At 41.0% G+C, this 24,049-nt stretch overlaps 1 long non-coding RNA gene across 2 annotated transcripts; it reads left to right on the top strand.

Annotated features, from left to right (window-relative positions):
• The first annotated feature begins 15 nt into the window (after positions 1 to 15).
• LOC107052894 lies at positions 16 to 23,723 on the top strand. 2 transcript variants are annotated; one of them, XR_005859051.2, is made up of 3 exons: positions 16 to 1,085; positions 15,223 to 15,398; positions 17,724 to 23,723. It is a non-coding gene; the product is annotated as an uncharacterized LOC107052894 (long non-coding RNA). The 2 variants fall into 2 exon arrangements; XR_005859050.2 differs by lacking the exon at positions 17,724 to 23,723 and having other exon boundaries at positions 15,223 to 15,561.
• The last annotated feature ends 326 nt before the right edge of the window (positions 23,724 to 24,049 follow it).

Here is a 24,049-nt window from a genome sequence, read left to right on the forward strand (position 1 = left end):
GCCTCATCGCCCGTCAGACGTGCGGCGCCGTTGTCGCCGTTCTGTGCGCGAGTGCCGTTGCGCGACGCGCGGCCTCGAAGCAACGCCCCAGCGCGGTACCGCCCCGCGGCCGGGCGGTGTAAGCGGGGCCTCGAGCGGAGGGGACTTGCGCTGGTTGGTCGCGTTAGCGGTCAAACAGAAGTTAAAGCTATTAAAGAGGGCATTATCCGAATGCCTCATGGACGGACATGGAGCAGCAGCCACCTCGCTAGGAAGTCTCTGTCAGTGTTTGACCGCTCTCACTGTTGAGAAGTTTCTCGTAATGCCATGTCTGAACCTCCCCTATAAATATGGATAAATATGGGTATGTTATAAATTGAAAAATACAGGAAGAAAAACTGCTTTAGCTGTTTGATTTGGAGAAGGAACTTTTGTTTCCCGTATGCATTCCACTGCAGGACACCACTGCAAGTTCCTTTGCACATAATTCGGAACTAATAAAAGCCAAACTGATTTTTACAGAAGGGCCGTGATGGGGGAGTTCTTTTTTTCTTCCATACCCGCAGATAACCAGTTCGGATTTATATAAAGACAAAAAATGGTTTGAACTCAGGCTCTCCTTCAGCGTGCCTCAGTGGGTATGAGTTTCCTTGCAGCAGCAGGAGGAAAAAAGTCACCGTTGTGCGGAACTTCTTTTTTTTTTTTTTCGATTATTCAAAAGCCTCCTTAATAATACAGAACAGCTGAGGGGATTCGTGTGATTTTATTCCCTGTCGAAGTCGCTGAGCAATTACATCCAGCCACAGGGCTGTGCTTGCGCTGCTGCCGGTTGTTGCTGGGTTCTCTCTGATGCTTTGGAAGCTGTGCCCTCCCCAGCCTAACATGCAGGCCTATCGTTGGACAAATCGAGGCTCCTTTGTTCTGATGTTAAGCGCTAAGCCCTGACAACAGAGAACAAAAGGTCCAAGAACAGCTTGTGCTAAAGGCAAAACTTTCCTTTGCTTCGTCGTAATTCTTCCTTGTTGGCTCTGAGAACCTTGGAGGATCTTGGTAGCTGCCTCCTAGCGAGAGCAGAAAATGTTGCAGTGCAAGGGCAAGACCTGAGGGTGAGTGGGACAAAACGAACATATGTCTTGCTCGTGAGTAGCTTCTCATGACCGCGGGCAGGCTCTCAAGGCACGCAGAACCGCTGCTCCCTTTGCCCCTCCGTGTGACAGGGCCGAGGAACAAAGCCGCCCGGCCGCCAGCAGGGGGCGCGCCCGCACTGCCTTTGCCGGGTAGGCCCCGCCCGGGAGCTGAGGCCGGGCCGGGCGCAAAGGGGCAGCAGTGTGGCTCGGCGGTGGGGGGGCGGGGAGTGTGAGCGCCTCACGGGTGTGCTCGTTGCTACGGGTAGGGAGAGTATTTAGTAGCGGTACCGGTGATTCTGGGCTGAAGGCTTCCGAGAACTGCCATAACCGACGATTTCAACTGGTTTTGTACTGGTGCTTAAACAAGGAACGCTTTTATTTCCATCGATTTTTGGCAAGAGAAAGATATTGTACAACATACTCTGTAAGCAGTCAGGATGTTAAGTAATTGCACCAGCAGGAAACTTGCAGAAGAAGCAGCTTACTGATAATGTGGAGTAAAGCACTATGACAATTGGCTGCTCGTTGAGGGTCTTTTTTTTACCTTAACAGCAAGCCGATGTGGGTGCATGGTTTTCTTTCTTAGCACTGTCCTACCTCTTGAATTTGTAAAGAAGAAAGTTCAGAGAAGCTTTGACTTCGTTTTACTGTGCACGGTTTTCTCCAAGAAATCTCAGGTGCCTTTGTCAGGCAGTGGGGAATTTCAGCCATTTATTTTAACTGTCTCCTTAAACAAAGGAAAGAAAAGCCTGGGTGACATTTGCTTAAAACAAGCTTAAAAAAAAAAAAAAAAAAAGCTGTAATATTTACAGTGACACTTCTGCAGGAGCCAATTCAAATTAGTCTTTGAGACATGTGAGGAGCAGCTGAGGTCCCTGGGTGTGCTCAGTGCAGAGCAGAGGAGCTGAGGGAGGCCTCATGGCGGCTGCAGCTCCTCACAGGGAGCGGAGGGGCGGCGCTGAGCTCTGCTCTCCGGCGGCGGTCTCCACTAACTTAACATGGCGGATAAATCTGGTGAGGTTTTTGTGCAACTGAACTTAGTGGTGGAATAAAGATCCTCGTTAGTGCTGAAAGGCTTGTTCTTGACAACTTAAGTATGGATAAGGATGATTAAAAAAACAGATAATTTCCCCTCTGCTATTCACGCCATAATCAAGCATGTAATGCTAAGAATAATCTGAATGTTTTAACAAGTTGATCTGAAGTCTGTACACTATCAGGACTTGAAAACCTTATCATATAGTTTGGAGAAGCTACATCTTGTTTGTTTACTTCTTGCTATCTTGTTTGCCGGTTGTCATGAAGTATTAGAGTGCTCCTTTCAAGTTGGTATTGCATACTGTAGTCCAACAAACCTGGCACACCAATCCCAGGTCCAGCTAATCTTCACGAAGCTTATGTCGGGAGGCTGTGAAGACAATACCACTACTTTTCATGACCTGTTGTTGGCAGTCTGCATGGTCAGTCACTGGATGCCAAGTTCTGAAAAGTTTGAATAATGCTTGCCAGGGCCACACAACACAGTAACTGAAATGGAGATGATGGCAATTCATACGTCTACCAATGTTCTCTTTGAAGGCATGGTAACAGAATGCTTCAGGAAGATCATGTTTGATCTTCTTTGAATTACCTTCTGTGGGCTGAGGGGCAGTTTATATTGATTACATGATACAGTAGCAGAGTAAGAGGCAGCGTTTATCATTTTCTACAAACAAAAGCTATCACATATGTGATGGCATTCAAATATAGATAACTGTGGTAAGCCAGGCAGTAAGCATCTAGTCCTGTCCATCCATTTGCTGTAACCAAAACATTATAAACATACCAGAAGCAGACACCTAACAGTGTGACCTGTCGCTTTTTTGTTTGTTTCTTGTTTTCGTTTCATTTCATTCATAGCTGAAGGTATCAGAAATTTGAGAAAGCTATGTTTATTATACACAAGTCATTTGATATCTGTTGTGGATCTACATTATGAGGTCAGATTCTAATGAACTGAGTGACTGACGGTTAAGACATGATATCAAACCAGAGAGATCCATTAGACCTCATAACTAGTAGGATGTGGACAGGTGTTTGAAGTAACTAGCCTATCTTCAAAGCAGTTCAGTTTCAGTGTAAAGATAGTTACAAAAACACAGATCTAGAAAGAAGCTAACAGAAAATTGTTAGTAGCTGTTTCTGAAGATGAAAAAGAAAGCGTGGCAGTCCAAACAGGCAGCCTTATAAGAACAAGATCTTGGAGAAATGGTAATAAAATTCAGGAATGAAGATGAGTGATCCTTCTTCGAAGATGATTGCAATTAAGGAACCTTAGGGAGAAGCTCAGAGCAAACCAGGAGCTTGGATGAGATGTTAAAAAATGGGAAACCCCAAGAAAATATTTCTTTGTATTCCAAGAGCTTGTGGCATTTTATTGGCTGCTGACATTTGAAATAATAGGACTAAGCTGGAAACCTGAGGCATAGAGGCCGTAGAGGAGGAAGATTTGGGTACAGTTTGGAAACAGACAGATGAGGACTTTTCTCTGATGTTATGCCAAAAACTGTAGTGCTGTGCTGAGCACTGAGGCCATGAGCTATATCTGGGATATGTACTTGTAGAACGGGAAAGGAGAAGAAAAGGAAAAAAATACAAGTTAATGAAGTCACAAAAATGAACGAGTCACATTTTTTAGAGAGTTTGAGACAAATCTGTACAGGTTTAGTCTGGCAGTGCTATCCAATTGAATTGCATCCTTCACTTGTTTTTAGACACCCATGCATTTCAGCCTTACACTTCCAGTTTGAAAACTCTTCTGTTTTCTATGAGAAAAACAAAAACAAGGAGAAAAAAAGAAATGCAGGTAATTTAATTATTGTAATTAAAGGACTCTTTCTTCTCTCCAGTGTGTTGTGTTGTCTTATATCCCAGAGTCACATTTCCAGAGGGAACGCTTTGCCTTCATTTTGTGCTGACATAAGTGAATGCACACAGTACAGAGCAATAGAAAACAGGCACTAGAAATGTGGAAGATCGTGTTGTACAGAGAGCTGGAGTGTGCTCCTTATCTTTTGAGATCAGGAACAAGTACCAAATGTAGTCCCTTCGTTTTTGGGATGTTGTGGTCAACATCTTTGTTAGGATTGTTGTCAGGGGGACAAAAAGCAAGCAGCCAAAGAGAAAAGGTTTAACCACTTTCAAAAATGGGTAACTGAGCCTTCGGAAGACAATTCGGAAGAGGAATCAAAATTAGTTGCAACCTCTTGGTAGTCTCAATCCTACTGGAAGCAAGGCCAAAGAAGTTAAATAAGCTATTCCAAACGCAGTAGAATCAGTGATTAGGTTTTCTTATTGCTGTGATGCTTTTGTTGCTAAAACGGTACATTTTCTACACAGTATTTTAGAAGAGAAATATTAACCAGCAGTGCCCTCCCTGCCACTCTATAAAGCAAAGAAGCCTAAGAGCTAAGAGCTTTCTAAAGCTGAGTTCTCACAGTCCCTCAGTCGCACTCCTCAGTTTTTGTACACAATATCTTGGTTCACATTCTATTTTGTACGTGCTTTTAGTAAGCGCAGTAGTGCTGCCTGTAAACACGAACATTTTTAGGTTTGTTTTTACAGTCTATCCCTTTCCTTCCTAAGGGTCTGATGATTAACAAGCGGAGTTATAATGCTATTGCTACACATTCACAACTTAGGGATAAAAAGATGCTGATGAGATACTTAAAATGTCAAAACATAGATATATAGAAAGCAGGAAACTGCACCCTACAGAAGATCATTGTTTGTTGTTACAATACTGTATAGTGTATGCCTTCAATGATTTACGAACGATCATTTAATCTGCCTTCCCAGCCTTCTGGACCTGAATTAGTCCCTTGATAGCTCTGATTAACTTGGCCCCCTTCAGTCATATAATGCTGTTTTTGCTTGTAGATAAGCAGCTTTCGGTTCGTTGTATTTGGACTGTTTCCCACAAGTGGTATAAATGTGCCCTTAATGCTTCTTACAAGTTTTTTAATAAGATTAGAAGGATGATTGTAATATTTGTAGATTACTATCCAGTATACTGCTAATCCATTATGGCGGTGAGGAAAGGGAAGTACATAGCATGGATTTGAGCATAAATCTCAAACAGTAGCACTTGTTAACTTTCAGCAGCTTATGTATTTTATTGTGCTCATTGCTAATTAAAATTCTTACACAAAAAGCTTGTTTCACCCTAGGCTTGACCTGCCTCATATGATGTACTGAGGTGGCAGTTTCCTTGAATTAGGGTAGTTTGGGCATGTGACAAGTATTCTCTGATCACCTTCCTTACTGTGAGTCTCTAATAACTGGTTAGCACGCAAGAAGAGCATTAGCTTCCTTATTGTGTTACTTCTCTTGTGTGAAAATATAATGGGTTCCAGAGGAAGGAAAATAAGATTGCTGCTATTTCTAACTGTAGAGATTCTATAGAGATATACGGGCAGCCAACATTTAACTTTGCTCCCTTGTATTTGCTTTCATTTTCCTTTAGCTTTACTCCTTTCTGGTCCTTTTCCCTTTTTTACTCTGTGACTTTCCTCTGAGATCCTTTTTTTAATTTATTTTATTATTTTTTAATTCAAATAGATTTATAGCTAACTGTATGGAGACTTATTTTGAATGAGAAATTAGAATGATCGTGTTTCTATTATGGCAGCTGCATCCGCTCCAATTCTTTCAACACTAGGATCTCAAAAATTACCTTGAGATTTGGATCAAATGGTGCCACTTGTCAAAAGGAAGAAAATAACACTAAGAATATGTTTGTTACTGTTAAAGCTCAGAAAAAGTTATTAAAACTACAAAACCGCGATAGAGAAAACAGAAAGAGGTTATTCTTTTTCAAGCCCATGAATATCCCAGTGTCCAGAGAGAAAACTCACTGATCTGCTAGTTTGCAGAAAACTAGCTGCTTCCAGGCCTATCACTGCTTCATGGTATGTGAATGTCTCAGGAGCTCTACTCACAATCTCAAACTTGACTACTGTAGTATATTTGAAGAGTCATAGGCATACGTATTTCCCGGGCCAGACTTTTTCACTGGCAGATTTGCAGAAATATGATTCATTTGGACCAACACATCTAAGCAGTTACCCACAGTTATGCTGCACAGATGTCACCAGGACTTTCTCTTGGATCGTCAGAAGAGTCTGAGCCTCAGGGCTTTTTCACTTCCTGTGGGTCTTGAACGTGCACTGTCATGTCTTTTGCAGTGTAAAAGTGCTAGTCTGTGCTTGGCACACTCTTGTACTCCTTCTGCTGACCATAAGAACGTGAGAATAACCCCTGTGATTTTGCAGCAAAGACTAAACAAGTATTTTGCATTGAATTACTGAGCTGCTGTTCTTCATAAATGACCAATGACTCCAGTGCTGTTAGATTAGTAAACGCTCCTCAGCACTTCAAGTAGGAAACTTTTCATTTATGATAAATGGAGCAACAGATTATTATTTTTTTTTAATTAAACCTGGCACTGAGTTTCCACTTGGAAGCCAAACCTCACTCCCACAAAAAACAAAAAGTAAAAAATCCACACTAGAATTTCAATCTGCACTTCAAAGGTAGAGCAAAGCCAGCTTTGCTCTTGAAAATATGAAGCGATCTTCACACATTATTAACTGTAAAAGCAGATTTCCTAGCCAGAAAGCTAGAATAAAGATGGGGGAACAAAATGAATTCAAACCATCCCATCTCCTGCCCTAAAGACAAAATAGGTTTCCTGACAGATTTCAGCAGTTTTGTGACGAATTAAAATAGTGAATTATTTGAATTGTACTCAAGCCAGTAGCATTTTATTTAGCAAGGGCATTAAGGAAACATTGCATTAACTTTGTGGTAGTGTGGGAAGCTGGAAGAATCAAGAACTGCAGTGTTTTATTTTCATAAAGGAATTTTCCAGAGGAAAGTGCAAAATGTAAGCTAAGAAGATGGAGACTTGTGAAATTTGTATTATTCTTTGTTTTGTGTAATTAGTGTTGTATATTCCTGTTCTATTTTAGTTTAGGAGATTCAATTGAATGCACAAAATAGAGGTGGATACTGACTCATATTCCCATCAATGAGCAGCATACGTGAGAATTTTCTGGCCCTGGTGTGCATGTGGACCGGTTAACTTAATGGGCTGATCCAGTACTCCAAATAAGTTATGGGTCAGACTGTTATGTTCGTTAAGAAACACTGGGAGTCACTGTGTCTCTACAAATGCAGCTGAAACAAGCTTGCTTTATTAAAGAAACAAATGCATCTGTATTTCATATAATGCATACAGTTCTTGTGCCTTTTAATGGAACTGTCAGTTTGCTTATTCTCCTGTGTATATGAAAATCTTTTAAAATGTCTTGTAAATCAAACACCCAATGATCAGAAAACCAAGTAGGAGGCTGCCCTGGGAAAAAGGGACGCTTACTCATTTGCTCTGTATAAATCTGTAATTGTGATTGCTCAAAACAGCGTGAATGCAGATCATTTTATGTTTCTTTGTTTGCAATGTGTTGGCTCCAAAAAAAAAAAAAAAAAAAAAAGCAAAAGGAAAAAAGAAAAAAAAAGACAAAAGAAATAGCTACCATACCTATTATCCAACCTCTGTGGGCATTATATCATTGTAACCTCATACCTTACTGCAATTGGAGGCCATTCTCCTTTAAAAGATTCATGGTAGCTATAAATATCAACTGCGGGATGGAATTCGGCTTGTAAACAATGCATGCTCCAGAAGGCAGATCTTTCTTGAGCAAACATTTTTAAAAGATTGATTGCTGCCCAGAACAGCTCAAAATTGGGTTTCCAACCCTCTCTTTCACTGCCAGCTTTCATTCTGACCTAGACAGCGAAGGCCAGAAAGACTTTTAGGCTTCAGAGTCCATAGTACACATTATATGCCTCTAAATAACACAAACTCTCTGGGTTTCACAACACAGAGTGGGGATATCACTGACAGCTATCTTGTCCTGTAAGGCTCACTCCTGGTCCCTTGCAACAGCACCAGCCCAGTGTGGAGCAGAGCTGCTGAGCTCTCCAAAGCTGATGCAGAGGAGCTGTTAACGGGTCTGCCACTGGGTAGAGTAGAAGCACAAAGGGATGGTGTTGTCAGAAGAAGCAACCCATGTCCTGCTAACAAGCATCCTTTAAAGTCCTTCTCACTGGAGGATCCAAGCATGTAGGTGGCCTCTCACCATCTTTCTCAAGTGATTCTGCTGTGTACTCACGAGTGGCATTTATGCCAGGTTCAGATGAAATCATGGTGATACTCTCCTATCCTTTACGGACTGAACACCGGCTTGAGCAGAAAGTGTGAAGTGTGGCAAGTTCTGCTGAAGGTACGAGATGCAGTGTGTCTTTTGCTTTGCTTTTGTGGTTGCCACAGAGCAAGGGAAGTGCTGGTGAAATGCCTTTTTATTTAGGGTCCAATGTGTGTGGTGCATCCGGTTGCTGGACTGAAGCATTAATAACTGTTACGGGCAGCTATGGCTATCAGCTGCAATATTCTGATAGATCAGACACAGCGAGAGGCAGGATGGTCAGAAGAAAGAAGCCATAAGTACTGAATTACTGTGAGACATGTATTTTGTCTACTGAAGTCTGATCGTACATGAGGAAATGCTCCGATGGTGGGACAGAACAAGTATCTGGTTAGCTCTGCCTCCGTGCATCTGCACATACCTGAGTCATTGCACAGACTGAGGCTGTGGCTCGGACTGCCTAAAACTTAGCTTTTTTTGGTAGTTTGAGACATGAATAATCTCTGATTTGGAATGGAGACTACAGTCACTGTCACCCTCCAGGAATTTCTCTTGTCGCCTCTCCTTGTTACATTTTTTCAAAGCACAACTGAGCTGACTTATCTCCTGGGGACTCCCCAGTGCAGCCGTGGCCACGGCCCCAAGGACTGACACAGCACGCAGCACTCTGGCGGCTGGCCCAGAGCACTCGAGTGCCCCTGTCTGCGTCCTGGCTCCCTGGCTCCTAACCCCAGATCAGGCAGCTGAAAAAGTGCAGCGTCTACATTTGGCACCCAGTCCTGCTGCAGGGAGGATGGAAGCCTTTGCAGCCCCTGCTTGAACTTGAGAGCACGAAGCTCTCTGTGCTGCTGAGGACCGTGACGCAGGCTGAGGGTTAATGAGGAAGGATGCCTCCAGCTCTGCAAGCAGAGGGCCTCTCACCCCCAGCTCGCCTGACAACAGGTGTTGGTGCTCTGCCTGTGCTGTAAACTGGGTGAAGCACGTGGCAGCCACCACTCACCTATCCAGTACACAGATTTGATCTCTCAGACCCCAATTCAGGCCAATACTGTTGGGAACAAGATTTATGAAGATTTCTCCTCCCACATCTTCAGTGGCAGCATCCTCATCCTTCCTGACACTGGGCAGGGCGAGGTGCTGTTCGCTCCTTTCCCCCTTTCCCACGTAGGTTGTGCAGGGGCAGAGAAGAGAGGAGCATCCTGGCAGCCAGGATGGAGCCTGAGGCGCTGGGTCATTCCTGTCCTGTCTGTGGCAGAAGGGCCAAGTGGCCGGCCCTCCTCGCTCCCTCCAGAAGCTCTCATCAGCTGCTGTAGCCCAGAAGTGGGGCTGGGAAGACAGTAACCATCGAGGGGGATTTCTTCTGAGTATTTTCTCAAGTGTTCTCTTTGGAAAATCACCTTTCCTTTCAAAAAATGTAAACTCTGGGGCTTCAGCTCCTTCCAGCTCAACTTACTTTAAGCTTTGCCAGAACTGGCCAGAGCTTCAGACCTTGGAAACACAAACTCCTGAGCAGATCTCTATGTGAACTCTGAGAAAACCAGGCAAGTTTTTAAGGGTAATATAGCTGTGTTTTGAGACCAGTTTGTTGAAGCTAAGCTATTTGCAAAGAATATGTTGTCTTTAACAGGTCAGCATTTTCCAGTGACATTACATTTTGTCCTAGAATTCCTGAATAGCCCCGGTCGGGTCTTTGTTCTGGTTCTGTGACAGGAATTAGATCATCATCTAGTCCTGCCAGAGAGCACACACAGCTTTGTAAAAGGACCTTTCTCAAGCTGCGAGAAGGCTTTGCAAAAGGTCTTGCCACTACTTAAAATTGCCATTTGCATTTCAAAATTCCCTTTCCTTGAAGGGAAAATCACAGGATGCTGAAAAAGAGGAACTCCAAAGACATACATTTATAGTGAGATCACTCATTCGAATACAATAAACTGCAAGTGTTGATGAAATTTATGGACTGGAAGGGTAAGATGATTACATTGAGCCAAATAACAAGAAACCAGGGTGTTTACAAACTTCCAGCCCCATTCTGCAAATATAAAAGCAACATCTGTAGATGCATATGTTTTGGTTGACGGCAAATAGGTGCAGTAAGATGGGAAAAGACTGGATTAATAGGAATTTACTGAAATGTATCTCCTGTGATGAGATTAAACTGACATGTCCCCAGATATCCAGCAGAGATACCTGCAATACTGCTACGGGGGTCTTCACCAGGAACGTCTCTCTTTGAATATTTGATTCTTTGTGCACGATTACCTGTTTGGCTACACATGCCAAACTATCAACTAATATCAACAAAATAAATATCAACTATATTTATTTTCTATTCTATCTTTTAATCATACGGTACAGAATGAATCCCATTTCCTACCCCTAAATTCTTCATTTCATAAGCTAAGAATATTAACGATAGAGCAAGGGAGTGCCTTCTGGCTTTTATTTATTTATTTTCCCCCTGTATTTCATTCTTAAATTATCTTTTATTGTGGTTCTAGGCACATGATCCAAATGCTGCAGTCCTTAGTGGTAGGATCACCACTAAGACCATACACACAGAGGCTCTCAAATTTTGTCATTGTGCACTGAGTCTACAGGTGATGTAAAATCACTCTTGCCTTTGCATTTCAGGTGGCTGGTAAATTCAGATTCAAATATAATGACCCAAATTGGCCTCAGTAATGCTGAGTTCAATACTAATCAAAACGTACGGCTATTTGCTTTTCAAAATTACCCTTGATGTGCCTCATTGGTGAGAAAATAAGAAGTACACCAGAGAGGGGGAGGCAAAATATTCCAGAAATGTCACACAAGAATTTGTTGCCATCAGACTTCACTTGATAGTCACCAAAATCTGTCTTCAAAGTGAGACTGAATGCAAACTCAGCCATAATACAGGTTCAGTCTCAAAACTTTCCTGTTCACTCCTCACCAACATTAAACACGGTGACAGCTGCAGAAGCCCAATGTGCTCTAAGGAAACTTGTCAAAATAAGCATACTTTTCATCACTTGAGACAATAAACAAACAGAACAGCAATTGCTCATAGGCTGGTCTAGTAACTCTTAGGATAGTAGGTGAGTTGAACTGAAAATACGCACTTCTACTGACCTTAAAGTGAACTTCCCTGGAGAATGGGCAGATGGGGTTACCTTTCCCTGCCTGTAAGGTTTGGGGCAGTGGCACAGCTCCTGCTGGATCTGGCATTTAGAGGCCCACCTCTTACTCAGAACCCAAGAAAGCAACCAGGAATAAGGATTTTCTTTCTCTGGCCTTTCGTGCAGAGCTGTATGATTTGTTCTGAGCTTACACTTGGGTTACACTTGGCCCTGTCTGTCCAGCTTTGAGATAAGGGATTTACAACAAACTTCTTTACCGGTCACTTAGGAGCCTCTAGAGTACATAGCATATGAGGAGCTTATTGCTTGAGTTTTATGAGACTAATGCAAATAAAACTCTTTGAATAATAATACTATCTCTTGAACTCCATAAACCTAGAGGACTTTTAGATACAATTATAATGGTGCACAAGCCAGAAGTATTATTAAAACTGATCCATCTCGGTGCTGTTTTAGCTTGGGAAACTTGCAGCTGGTTTATGTCAACGTTTCTGTGGCTGCAACATCCTGATGAAACCAATTTAAACCTCCTTTATTCATTTTTCTACTGTGTTGTAGCTGTCAACAGTGTATAGACCCAGTGCTAGCCTCAAGAGTATCTTCGAAAGATAAAGGTAAACTTGAGTTTGTTGGTTTTGGTTAAACAGATAAAAATCTCAATGTAAATTCAGAGGATTGTCATAGAAATGAGTGCTTTATTTATTTATATTTTTTTCCTGGATAAGAAACTGATGAATTAGAGCAGTGAGTTAAATAATTCAGAAGGTGAGTATGGGTGAATGCTTAACTTTGAAGTAGTAAGCTTGTTCTATTTATAGCATAGTTTTCTATTTTTTCTCCTTCTTTCTGTATGTATTTTAATAATTTACTTAGTCATTAATAAAGTATTAAGCAAGGTCAGAAACCTCACTGCCCCATTCTGTGCCATCATGTAGAAAGTTTAAGAGATTTACTTTTGAGATTGATAAATAGGGCACAGAGGAAAGCTGATCACTTTGAGGGCAGAAGTAGTGATGCCAACATGTTGGCATATATGAAAAGTCCTGTGGCTGATTTATCAAGTGCAGCATGATGACACCATTGCATGACTGGCAGGTTTAAGAGTCTGGGATGATGCTACATAATTATGCTTCTGTATAGAAATAAATGGACAAGTTGTAGTTTGATGCAATTGAATAGTTCACAGAAAGGAGTATTTCACTGGAAGAAAGTGTAGTTGCATTGCAGAGAATCCCATCTGAATCAGGCAACACACTGCTGGGTTCATGACCTCGGATGAAAGTAGGACATGGACAGAATCTCTGTTCATGTTTGAAAGAGACACAAAAAGGCAGGCTGCTATGGCAAGGTATTAAGGCAACCGAGAAGACAGCAACAAGGTCTCAAAGGCAATGGTAGAAACTCTGGAATGGGAAATAAAGAGGTAAGTATTTTGAAGGTAAAATGAAGTTGTAATGTATATTACCCTCGATACCAATTAATGTTATGATCAGTGTTGGTGAGATCACTGATAGGTATCCATGAGCAATTTGGCCTCCATACACACTTTAAGCTTTCACTGCCTGTCATTCAGACTCCCTTCAGCAGCAGTTTCAGCTGACTTCAGCCAAAACGTGGTCAACACAAATGCTATTTAGCAAAAAGAAGACCGGGGAGTTCCAAACTCTAACATATGCACCAGTGGCCACAAAATGCAATACAGAGAGGTGAGCAGACAACACAGTACATGGCACAGTGTCAGAAAAAAGAAACAGTCTGGAAGGAGTCTCCTTGTAGGTGAAAATAAACCACTGACTGTAATACGCCTACATTTAAAATCTACGGAAGTGAAATTTTAGGGAGCAGGAAGTCTCCAAAATCTAATTCAGTAACAGTTGATTAGGGAAAAAAAAAGAAGAAGAAGAAGAACACCTGTGTAAGAATGAGACACCTTATGGCAAAAGTACGTACAAGAGCAACTTAAAGAGTAAATGTCTGCATTTGACATGAAGGCTACTTATTGACAGGACAACAAAGGTTCAGAATAATTGTATCATCTCATCCACACAGGCTTTCAAAATAGCAGCAAAATCCACCCTATGTCCCAAACAGTCAATTGACGTGATTCAATATCAGGTTAATGGAAGATACTTGAAGTAAGAAGACAGTTTTCAAATATCTGAGGGTACATCAAAAGGAGGAAAACGGAAAATAATAAAAACTCTGGCAGGTTAAATGTAAATGCAGGTTGGAAAAGAATTTGATGAATAACTTGAAAAAGACATAAAATGTCATAATAAATTCTTTTTCAAACAGATGAGGAATGAAAAGTCAGCCAGAAAGTTTGCAGGGTAATAAATGGCCAAGCATAAAAGGGAATACTCAGAGAACATAAGGTCATAAGGAAATGGTAAACAATTTTTTTTATTTTTTTATTTTATTATTTTATTTTATTTTATTTATTTTTTTTTTTTTTGTAGCTGTCCTCTCTTTGGAGACTTTAGGAATATTTCCCCCTCAGACTTCTTCTTCCTGGTGGTTGTATCTGAGGATGTGTCATGACTGAATTGCCAGTGGAAGTGGAACCATCAACCAAATGAACAGTGACAAATCACCGTGCCCAGACCTTGTTCATAGCTGAATTGCAATGGAAAGCAAGTCTGAAATGTCTGAACTATTAACTGCTGTGTATAATGTCTTGTTTAAAACCATCTTGATACCAGGTGAATGGTATTTGATAAATCTGTCAGAAATAAGAATTCAAAACCATTGAAAATGCCAGTTAAGCCAGTAAAAAGAGGGACAGAAAATATAATCAGTGAGCTGGAAAAGGGGTTAAAAAGTGAAGTGGCAAAATTTGCTGATGTATTGTCCAGGGTAATCAAAAAGAAAGCTGACTCTGAAGATTTGCAGGAGATCCTTGTGATGCAAAGGGAGTAATAAAACAACAAATGAAACTGAATGCATAAATGTAAAGTAATGCCTGTGGGAGAAACAATCCTATATACATGTTAGACTTGGAAATAGTTTCTATCACTCAGAGAAGAGATTTTGAAAGGTCAGTCCTTAATAATGAGCAATGACTCTGCTAAGATTCTGAGGACTTTTTGGAAAAGAGTACTGTATGAATCCATACTGGACTCTCATCTCCAACCATTTACTGTAAAAATAAAGACAATAAAGAGAAGGACAACAAGGATCACCAGAGCTAAATGATGGCTTCTCTAAGCAGAAAGCCACACAGCTCACAAAAAATAAAGAAACTCGGGGATACTATCACAGACTTCCATTAACCACAGAGTAGTAATGGAAAGGTGAGTAAGAGGTAGTTGTCCGCTGCCTTTTGTAATTTAAGATCTACGGATATCAAATAGACCCATGCTGAGAATGTACCCAGGAAAAATCAGCAGATGTTTGCTGTGTTCTTATGCTTGGTTTGCCCCTGGTCACTGCCAGAAAAGGCTTTCCTTCCTGAGTGTAACTGAGCTGCTGTTCTGGAGGTGGTGAAAGACAGCAAAATGGTAACTCAGAGGGAAACAGCACCATCGCAAGGGGCACTCTGCGCCAGCTTGTGAGATGCAGGGTTAGGAATGAAGATCTTGGCAAATGGGAGAAGACAAAATGTCATATCGATTGGCTGAAGGCTATTTCCCTGACTCTGTTTGACTCTGCCAGGTAAAAAAGAGCAAGACAGTAGTCTGACTACTCAGCTGGTATCTACCAGTAGTGAAAATAACATTCTTCTCTTTCTGTCCTTTGGTTCTCCAGCTATTTCTTTGGGTATTATTTCTGCTTAAGAAGACGTGTTCCTTAAATGACCAGTTGACAAAGCAGAGTGAAAATGGACATCTGAACAACTTTTAGGTGCAGAATGATACATCACAGGATTGATACGTTCTCAGCTTTGCTCCGGGGCCTGAGGAGAAGGATGATATTCTCATGCTGTAAGAAAAATTAATTTCAGTCCTCTTCTTTCCATGCTTTGAGTTTATTTGTTAAAGGCTCTTATCATGTCAGCAAAATATACAAGGACCTGGAACTGAACCACTGTAGCAAGAACTTCCCAAGAAAGCTTGGAATAAACAGATAAGTTTAGTTTCTGTTGAACTTCAAGCGCGAGTCATTCTGGTTAAACACATATCTCCGTGGAGAAAACATCCCTTTTAAGGCAGAACAATATTAGATTACAGGGTATGTGACACCATTTTTCCACATTCCAGTTTAACATTCACACAAGCTCTTCCTCACAGATGTGACATTTTGTGTGACACTTACTGCATGTCATGCGCTGGCCTGAAGGCAGTAGGTGAAAGTGACATGGCATTTAAATAAAGTGTTCCCAACAGGATTGTCGTGATCTGCAATCACACAAAAATCTCTACCATTTATTTGTAGTGGCTTGGTTAAAGATCTGTACCCTGCCCAAGGGCATAAAGCAGTGACCTAAAGTCTTAATTAGCATTCCACTTGAAATAAAATAGAACAAAGGAAATATGCCACAGTAATAATATTTGAAAGATCTGCTGAATGGCAAAACAAACACTGCCTCTATTTATCCAGCTATCAATCCATGGAGAACACTAAGCAATTTGTAATACTGGAGTGGACAGACCCAGGAGCATCTTTGGGATCACTTAACCCTCAAGCACAAAAACATAGTGGGAAAATAGAAGATCAAAAACCTGTCTTCTTTAACTTGGAGTTACAGCCAACACTGAGCAAATAATAATTTTCTTTTCCTTGTCCAGTGCCAATCGGTCTGATTTATTTCAGGAATTTCAGCTATGCTCGATTTTAATTTAATATCTGAAACAACCCTGTAACTAAGAAAAAATCCTGCACTAAGAAAACATTTTTGTATATTTGCATATTTATAAAGGAACTTACAAACATGCTGGACTGGTTTAAACAAGTGCATTTTAATGCATGCATGATGTATAATTGGTAGTGGGAGACAGGATGTGGATGACAGAGATTTCCATCTGCAGACATGAAGGATAGCCTTGGGAGCCACACACAGCTGTCTGCCTAGTGAACAGGTGTTAAGATGCTGATTCTTTCACACAAGAAGGCTGGAAGAAGCCAGTGCTGTTCATAACAACTTCCCCTGCAGGTATATAAATTCAGGTCAGGACTACACAGCTGTGTGTGTCCTTGTGCTGTACTTAGCACGCACTCTCACATTTTCAGCAAATAAGGCAGGAGTGCTGCAGATGTTTCAGTCACAACAAGCCTGCCTCACTTGCCGTGTACACCACTGAACACTGAACAGAAATATTGCTGGACAAAGCCATAGGTAAAACTCCGAGACTCAGTACAGCACTTAGCAGAAGTCAAAATAAATCCGCAGTGTATAAATAGAAGCACTGCCTATAATCTGGCAGAAAGAACGTTTGAATGATTTCTGCTTGACAGCAGTATGCAAACATGAAAAATATGCACGAAGATTAATATTAAGGGACTAGCACGAGGGGAAAAAGCAACCGGTGCCTGAGCACACACATTCTGGGGTTACAGAAAGGCTAAGTGAGCAAACGGCCTGGTTTTCGGAGAGAAGCTGCATGAAGATCCCAATGGTTTCCTTCTCCTTTAAATCCATGAGCAAAAGAAAGATGATCCAGAAACAAAGGATAATGCAATTAGCATCGAAAACCTAATGCAACCAACATTTCCTGTAAAATCAGTGTGCTTCGGGTGAAACTCTTATGCATCCAGAGTAGTAAAAAGAAACAGGAATGATTGGGAGAAACAGTCTGAAGGTGACTTTGTTATCTGTTTGGGATAGTTAAAGAAATGGTGAGAAAACAGCTAGGAGCTAGGGGCTGTAACACTGCTGAATGTCCCTTTTTACATTTCACATCTCCTCAGGCTTCTCATTAGAACCGCATCACTGGTCTGAAACAGTAGGAGTCCGCAGGATAAATGTACTGTAAGAAACACATTTGCATCCAACAGTTCAAAAGCCTCAGTAAAAATGGCAAAGCTTAATCTGTCCTCTGCGGGCTGTAGCAGCAGACAGCATGGGTGGGGCCTCAGCGCAAGTCTTGGCTGCGTGTTTTTTTTTAGGGAGCTTGAATAAAGATATTTATTCTTGGAAGAAAATAAGTCAATTATTTTCCATGGCAACTGGAAAATAAACACACAAACTGGCAGCAAAATATCTATTCCCTGTTTAAAGAAAGAAAAAAACAACAACCAACTAAAAGGTTACTTGGTAATATTCATTGCTCAACTATTTTTTCAGTTAAATTCCATGTTGGTTTCTACAGCCATAGGGAGCACGTCCCTCTCACTGGGAGCTGGCAGGACAAGCCCTGAGCATTGCCTGGAAGCTGAGCCCCAGCCCCAGCCCAACCCGGAGCCTCTGGCAGTGGCGGGCAGGAACCTCACCAAGATGCACGCGCAGACTGGGACGTGAATGCAGAGTGCTGCCTCCCTTCCAGAAGGACACACGGGTGCATCATCTGTATGTAAATTAAACTTACATCCAAGCTGCTGTCCTTAACTGCTGTAGTCCAAGTTACAAACTGAATAATTTAGACATCTTAAAAGATGTCGGTGTTAGTGGGTTGCTGAGGTCATAGGGAAGGTGCTTCTTTGCTTACCTCCCTTGCCTCTGCAGAAACCAGCACTGGTTGCTTTCAAGAGAGCAGCCAGTCTGAAGTTCATTCACTTCCCTTAAGCTTTCTGTAGATAGGTTCCTTCTTCCAAAAGAAATCGGACTGCCTTCCCTACCATCCTTCCTCCCTTTAGAAGAAGGCTGCCTTGGTCTCTTCCTGACTATTCAGGACTGTCAGTTGTACACCTCCACATTGGTCTCTTGCCCTCCTGTTGACACTCAGTGATTTGCCAAGGGATTAATTTTTAGAAAAGACAGGTAACATACAGCATTATTGTTTATACTTGTCAGCTGAGACGCAAGTTCTTATTTCTGACACAAATTTTGAGCAGCTCAATGGATCTGAGTTGCAGGATTCACTTCAAATGTAGTCAGCTGATGTCAGGTGAGAGTATGTTGACTGAACTTAAAACTGATTAAACTTTACTATGGCACAGCCAGCATGGGAAGCCCACCTTTGTTCTTGGGAGAGAGGGAGCACTTGAGAGTTATCAGAGTTATTTCAAAGCAATGGGTTCAAAATGAAGAACTATAAACTGGTTTTATAAAATAATAGCATCTTTGAATACCACCAAATAGGGAAAGCAGTAGTGAGGAAGTAGGTACACCACTGGTAGGTAAAAATATAGAACTTTTTAAGAATATCTGAACATTCCCTATGATTGGGCAGGAAAACATCCTACTGCTTTTAGCAGCACGTTCTGATCAAAGCAGCTGTTCAAATGTCAGGATCCCCTAAGATCTGACAATTGGGAAGAAAACCAGACGTGGATTCAATCATATATCTTTTACGCAATTAGACTTACAGGAATGTACAAATCCTGCTTCTGTGACTACAAAAAATAATCAAACAACCTGACAGCTTCTTCACTTACTCTTTCAAGACTTTTTCTGCCAGAATCTTAATCCAAGAGTCACCTCCAGGCTTCCCACAAGCTTGCACAGCAGAGTTGCATAGACTGCCGAAGAAGCTGCTTTTTCTCTCTTTCAGTGTGTGGTCTCACTCCTCCTCTCCCCAAGCCACATCACACACGCAAACAGGCACAGCAATGTGTGTGCACACACAGACACACACTTTTTCAGGAACCTCATGCAGCCAAAGTATCTCTGTTCATACTGTTCAAATTCCTGAGCAGCTATGTCTTGCCTTTATTTTGTGCTGAGATCCTAAGAATTTAAGAGTCCTGGGGACTCTTAAAAGTAGTAAAAGTACAACCTTGATCCAGAGACTGTAGTGTTAGGTGTCATTGTCCCTAAAAGTGGGCAGATATGGGCCCTCAGATGATTTTTCTTCTCTCCAATGAATGTGCAGTGGGAAATAGACTCTTCTCTTTTCCATTGGAGTGTTGTAAGGAAGGGGGCAATCTCCTTGCTCATCCTAAGTGAAGGGGCATGATTCCCTCTCAAGCTCCAGGCCCAACCCTGCAGCTCAGCTCCTTGCTTACAAACAGAACATGTGATGTGTGTGGCCTCACCTCTCACATACGGTTTGTGAAAAGCCATAGGCAAAGAAGTATGAAGAGCTAGATAAAAACAAAGCTAAATTCCCAGACTGGGTTACTTCCAAACAGGTATAGTATCTACATTTAGCTGTCTAATTTCTGATCTCCTAGTACTTCTAAGATTCAATACTCTGAGATAGTAGTTTTTTTCTGGATCTCGTTCTTAAAATTCTTGCCTATATGCAGCTAAAGATTAGACCGTTATTTATAATGCCTTTGGTTCTGATATTCTTTTTCAGTCAGACTTGAGCAGTTTACCCAGAGATATGAATCTTCATGTTTCCATTGTGAATGGATCTGCACTGGACCCTGAAGGTGTGAACCCCTGGCACATAGCTCTGGTAGGCTTGTACTCTTAGATAATTTTAGGTACGTAGGGGTGCCAAAGAGTACTTGGGTTTGGAGTGCAAGACTGCTTGTATGAACAGTAAATACCACATGAACTTTCACTGGTACAAAACACCTCTGTTAAAAGAGACTGTGCATGAAACATTTTTTTCAAACATCTCCTTTACTGGAAAAAGAAATTTTGTTAACAACAGGAGTTTCACTCTTCTCTTTTCTTATTTTTACTATTAAAGCTTCCATATACCCCTGTTCCCTATTTTCCATTTGTGGAACTCAGCAGTAGTGATTTTGTTCCCAGAGACAACACTACACAGACTTGCTTAAGTTGGAGCTAAGTGGAGAGACAAAAAGAAAACCCAACTATATCCCATTCAAATCCTGGTTTCTTTACACTTTACAGGCACAAGTTTCTTGGGTAGGAAAGGAAATAGAGAGTTCTTCTCTTCCTGTTTGCTTGCATTCTTTGTTAATCCATCACCGCTCCACCACCTCTCCCATTCAGAGCAGTAATGTGGTGGTGTCTCTGAGGAGTCTGAGAGCAGTTGCATCACTGCAGAGAGCAATGAGTTGCACTACGTGTGGCAGAAATGGGATACAGGAACTGATGGAAGGAAGGAGAGGAGCTGAGCCTCTCCTGACCAGCACAGTTGTGCAGAGCTGGGGGTCAGCCAGTGACCATGTCCAGACCATCCCAGTGTAGGCTGTGGCCTGAGTGATGGGAATAGAAGGGAGACTAGTCCTCTTTCCCTTGCACTATGTCTTCCCAAGATGCTGTTTTGTTTTAAAGGTGTAAAATGGCCTTCAAGTAGTGATAAAATTATGCTTGAGAGAGAATATTCCATATTAACTAAACACTGATTTGGGTTTTTTGCAGATGAAATGTAGAATTCAGTTTGGAAATGTGCCGTGCAAGTTCCTGGAGATCTCAAGTACTGGAGAGTTAGTTACTTCTCCTGACTGAAATTCACCCTGCAGACTAGTGTGAAAAGCTTTAAACATCAATACATATTGCCTTATAAGGTATTTTTTTAAAATCCAAAACAACGAATGTAGCTTTTCAATCACTCTAGCAAGTAATGACCACACAATGGTAATGAAAGGCATTTGAGGATTAAAATGTGAGTGACCATTACATCTATTTTTAGTCAGTATATTTACAGTATTGAATAACTGACTTCCCTCATGTGCATTGTGTCCTGATTTCTGGGCCATCCACACTGCTAAATGATAGTTTGTTCCCAGCAGCTTCTTAATTCCTTCAAAAAAAACCTGAAATGTACTGTTGGGTCTTGTGGTGCCAACTGAAAACCCAGGGCAAATGTTATGTGCTGCACGCGCCATAAATCTAGTCAGGAATGAGTCTGCTCTCATCTCCAAAGAAACTGATGAAAAACCATGCTGGTGCTGGTGCAGGGTATGAGCACGACACTAACTGGTGTTTGAAAGTGCAGACAAAAGACAGAGGGGCAAGATAGCATGTACATTGTGGTGATATACAGTTGTCTGTCATCCATCAGAAAAGATTTTCTGAGAACAGTACTACAGGGTCATGTTTTCATTGGGTGAAATGAGCAGTTAGATTTCTGTTTATTTGGATACCCTGATACTTCGATGAGATACTAGAAACCGCAGGAAATTAAAATGAGCAATATGCTTAGAATAAGCACTGTCTATTTGCAAGTCCTCCTACCAGTTTCTCCCCAAGATATTGAGAGAAGAAGCTGTACAGGTGGCCAAGAGGGGCACTGAGTTTTGGCTGTATGCTGCACATGAGGCCCTGTCTTGGAGAAGGCAGAGACAACAGAGCAATTGTTTAAACTATTTAAAGGGAGCGAGATGATGTTCAAAGGTCTCATTAAATTCCAGGCTTAAAAGTACAGTGGGTAGAAAAGCCATTTTGCTGGTAAATGTGTCCACATTTTTTTGCAGGCTCATACAAATGAAATGTAAGTCCTAAACTTTGGAAACTTGTCACTACCCAATGCAGACAGGATGTACTGACACACAAGCAAGGAACTCCACATGCAAGAAAAAATGCAATAGCAAGAGAGAAAACTGGAATACTTAAGAAAATGGTAATTTTAGGTAAAAGAAAACCAATTAAATGCAAGTAAGTTGTCTTTAGGGGACTGGAGAGTTAACCCATTTACAGACAATGTGCCATTTTCAAAAATAAATTTTCTCACACATGAGAGCATTGAGTTGTGGAGAAGATTAATCTCTTATCTATGTTGTGTTTGTTTTGAAAATTCAGAGCTGTATGAGACTAACAGAATGATTTCCCAGTAGCTCTGAAATACTCTAACATGTCTTCTAGAGTTCCTACATGAACTTCTTTGGAGTCTCTGGGATAACTTCATAAATTCTACAACAGAATTGACGTTTGCATTTGCTAGGATAGAAGATGTTGATACGACTCATTTTTTAGGATCATTACTAGATGTAGCAAATAAAGAGGAAATACTAGAGAAAGAATCAACCTTAAATACTACTCACAGCAACTTATTACGAGGTCCTATCTATGACATGGAAAAAATGGCCTCTTTCTTACTGCTAGTGATTTCACATCCATAATGAAACAGTAAAATAGCCAAATTTGTTGCTGTTGCAAGGCAGCTTCCAAGAATGCTGTAGTTAGCAACCAGAGACTGAAACTATGCCAGAAAAAATGGATGAAGCATATGCATTTTGGTAAAAGAAGACAATACTTCTCAGTGTGTTCCCAAAGTCCTTTAATAATTTTTAAGGCTGAAAATGGAATAGCTAATTTCTGCCAGAAATTTGCTTGTGGTAAAGATTCATGGAGCTCACTCCTGAAAACTGGTGGAAAACTGAAGATGTAAGATAAGACGTAAGCTCAAAATGCTTTCAGCAAAACTGAGTTCTTGTAAAACATGTTCACATTTGCATTTAGCATCTTTTGGCTGATTTCACAGAATCATAGAATCATAGAATGGCTTGGGTTGGGAGACACCTCAAAGATCATCTAGTTCCAACCCCCCTGCTGTGGGCAGGGTTGCCATCCACTAGATCAGACTGTCCAGTTTTGATTTGGTCAAAACTTCCTCCTAGTTCAGTGCAGGGAAGCAAGAGAATAATGGATGAGAGTCAATATCATCCGAAGTTGCATATTGGCAAGTTCTAAATTGTTAGTGGAACAGGAGACCCTGGTGTGTTCTATTATAATGGAGCAGTGCAAAACTTTCATATCTTGAATGATTGTGTGATTTAATATGCTTAGAGTTATAAAGCATGTACTCAGGTGTTCCATCAATGCATTTCTCACTGTCCATTTCTTTGGTAGGAAAAAAATTGAAGTACACATCTGGGCAGGAAAGTAACAACTCTGATATTGCTAAATTCATCCTTGTATCCCTAAAAATGATGACAGTAAGAACATTTATATGTATTCATGATACCTTCTTGCCTCTTGGAGCAGTCCTCAGAGACATAATTCACAATGAAAAGGCGTTCTTTAAAAAGTAAATAACAAAATATTTGAAAACCATAAAGCCATTATGGAGCTTAAATGGTCTACTTACTTCTCCTGTACAAATTCTCTACTAGTTTGTTCATAATGCTGGAGGATGTTTCTGGATTCCAGGGGCATGACTGGGTAAACAAATAGCTAGCACTTACATAGGGTTAACAGGGCTACTGGAACCCAGGAAGAATATCTTGGGAAGAAGATAATGAATTGCCTGTGAGACATGAACCAGTAAAGTAGCTGAATGGAACATCAGCTGAATCTGTTCTTTCCCTGTGATTACCGACAAATTAAAGTGTTCTGTATACCTATAGTTCCTGTGAATTTCTGTATTTCTAAATTTCTGACTACAGACATATACAACATTGAGAAAGGTTTAATTTAACAATAATTATAAGCATATGTAATCTAATTATGAAAGATGGGTAAATCTTCTGCTCTTGTAAAATTTCTAGTTTCACCTCCTCAGTTATTAGGTGGGAGATACTTTATGGCACGGAATTATAAGGAATACATGAAAATGGTATGAAAGAACTCTGAGGTTTCATTTTGATGGTCTCACACATATGTTGTTCATAAATTCTTAATCCCACCCCTTCATACACAGGCAGGGCTAATTAGAAATCACATATGAATATT

Source organism: Gallus gallus, chromosome 3 (assembly GCF_016699485.2).
Source record: "Gallus gallus isolate bGalGal1 chromosome 3, bGalGal1.mat.broiler.GRCg7b, whole genome shotgun sequence".
In the NCBI taxonomy this organism is placed as follows: domain Eukaryota; kingdom Metazoa; phylum Chordata; class Aves; order Galliformes; family Phasianidae; genus Gallus; species Gallus gallus.